The sequence below is a fragment of the Penaeus chinensis genome, chromosome 2 (genome assembly GCF_019202785.1).
Source record: "Penaeus chinensis breed Huanghai No. 1 chromosome 2, ASM1920278v2, whole genome shotgun sequence".
In the NCBI taxonomy this organism is placed as follows: Eukaryota; Metazoa; Arthropoda; class Malacostraca; order Decapoda; family Penaeidae; genus Penaeus; species Penaeus chinensis.
In genome coordinates, this window is record NC_061820.1 from 23461281 (window position 1) to 23463780 (window position 2500).

The 2500-nt window shown below is 48.8% G+C and overlaps 1 protein-coding gene across 12 annotated transcripts in view; it reads right to left on the minus strand.

Moving 5' to 3' along the window:
• LOC125030169 (glycine receptor subunit alpha-4-like) overlaps positions 1 to 2500 on the minus strand; it is a 567857-nt gene that overhangs the window by 322706 nt on the left and 242651 nt on the right. Inside the window, exon 1 of one of the 12 annotated variants that reach the window (XM_047620285.1) lies at positions 1898 to 2365. The exons of the other annotated variants lie outside the window; for them this stretch is intronic. The gene's annotated coding sequence lies outside the window, so the exon portion shown is untranslated. Of the gene's footprint in view, positions 1 to 1897; positions 2366 to 2500 lie in introns of those variants that run through there. 12 annotated transcript variants of the gene reach the window in all.

A 2500-nucleotide genomic window follows, 5' to 3' on the forward strand; every position in this document is an offset into this window, starting at 1 on the left:
AATTGTTAGACGGGCTGACTGTGTGTGTTTGTGTGTGTGTGTGTGTGTGTGTGTGTGTGTGTGTGTGTGCATTTGTCTGTGTGTTTATGTGTGCAGATGCGTGTGTATATGCGAGTGCATATATAATATGTGTGCATATATGTGTGTGCAAATATGCGTGTGTGTGTGTGTGTGTGTATGTGTGTGTGTGTGTGTGTGTGTGTGTGTGTGTGTGTGTGTACATATATGCGTGTGTGTGTGTGTGTCTGCATATATATGTGTGTGTGTGTGTGTGTGTGTGTGTGTGTGTGTGTGTGTGTGTGTGTGTGCATATATGCGTGTGTGTGTGTGTGTGTGTGTGTGTGTGTGTGTGTGTGTGTGTGTGTGTGTGTGTGTGTGTGTGTATGTGTGTTTGTGTGTGTGTGTGTGTGTGTGTGTGTGTGTGTGTGTGTGTGTGCATATATGCGCGTGTGTGTGTGTGTGTGTGTGTGTGTGTGTGTGTGTGTGTGTGTGTGTGTGTGTGTGTGTGTGTGTGTGTGTGTGTGTGTGTGTGTGTGTGTGTGTGTGTGTGTGTGTGTGTGTGCGTGTGTGTGTGTGCGTGTGTGTGTGTGTGCGTCTTCCTCAGAAGATGCTACAAAACAAGATTAGGCGGAAATGAGTCTAAGTGTGGTAACTAAAAATAGATAAAAAAATGAAATGAAATAAATAGACCAGAGGAGGTCACTGCCCCCTCCAAAACCTCACGGTGCTAAAGCTTACTGGAAACACTTCATAAACAATTAGGTCGTCTCCTTTCGCAACATAGAGTTATCTAAATCAACATTTCTTTCAAGTACCATAATATCCAATCACTTACACATTGTACCTAACAACGATGCGGTACGAGCATTCAGCAACACAGTAAGTATTCACAGTTTTATGCGGTCATCACAATTCGGACACACTTAAAAGGCCAGCACTGATCGTTCGCCTCATGAGTAAAACAAGCCAGTGCTTTTGCTGAGAAGTGGCTTCAGTGTCCTTCACAACTTTCGAAACTCAATCACTGGCTTTGTAGGTCACTGGGCTTTCCAGGAAGGGTGAAGCATATTCACTGCGGCTCACTGCGCCAGCTATGGCGAAATCATACATATTCGAATCAACGACTTCACTATCCACCAGTATATCCAATCACTTACACATTACATCTAATCACTTACACATAAAGATAACACGCACGTGATACAGATTTGCTTTTTCCAATCAGAAGTCGAAACTCGGAGTCGGAGTTTAATCTTTTCGTTAAAGTAGTTCGGTATTGTTCACTAACTTTCCAAATGTGTTGTGTTTTGAAGGCAAAGGGAACTGTTTGGCGAACGAGGGAGGCGACCGACAAGCGGCAGGAGCGCCCTAGACCTCTTCTCTCGTCCCTTTGTCAACACGTCAAACAAAAGCCGTGTACAGTGTGTGTGTGCAATGACAGCAGACAAACGCGTCTCGATTTTTAACGTCGATATTGCACAGAGATTCACAGAAGATGTCACTGTATGAGATACTACACTAGTTTGTTAATTAAAGAGATTAACAGTTAAGCTAAAGATCATGGAGTATAATACACCCCCCTCCTCCTGCTCCTCAGCAGGTAGGGGGGAGGGGGGAGGTGTAATGGTCTTCTGCAGTACTTCTTGTGAAGCACGAGGAGAACAGCCACAGTGTTATTTGCGTCGCGCGTATGTTCATGTATACTCACAAAGCCGGTGTTTTTTCCGAAACACGTGCGAATGTGACAAAGACACCACGCTTCCTACGCCTTTCCCTAGCAGAATTGAGCTCAGACCCCCCTCCCCCTCTGCACCCTAGCTCCCCCACCCCCTCTTTCCCTGGATCCCCTCCCTCCCCTGTCGGAGCCGGTGTGTTGATATGCAATTGCCTGTCTTACCTTCTCGCAGAACAACAGTAACTTGTGTCCCTGGTCGGGTCCTGCAGTAATCCTGGCAGCCTGCACTGGTTAAGAACCATCCGTTGCTAAACACTCAATAAACCGCTGTGATCTTTTGAACTTGGTATTCTCATTTGACAGGAGAAAGAATCATTGCTTTCTGAGCCAATATCACGGAATGAACACCACAAACAGATCTGGGAAAAGGTTTTCTAAACATCAGTGGCTTTTCTGTGACACAATCCCGGTCGTGCGAACACTGCAGGAGCCAAGGTCAGCCTCCAGACCCAGGTGATGGCGGTCAGGTGTTGTGCTGGTCGAGTGTCACCTGGTTGTGATGACCTCCTCCACCAGTGTCACGCTGTCACCACCTCATCCTCCTCCTCCTCCTCCCCCTCCGGCAGGGTCAAGGACGGCGGTGCGCGGGCCAGGGCGAGGTCATGGAGAGAGCGGGGCCGAGGAGGACCTTCGAACGCTGATGCCGTGCCGGGGGTCGGGAGAGAGAGTGCCAGACCCGGGCGGCACCACCAACATCAGCAGCGGCCCGGCACAGCGTGGCCCGGCCCGCCCATGGCCCTCCTGGCTCCTCCTCCCTCCTGCCTG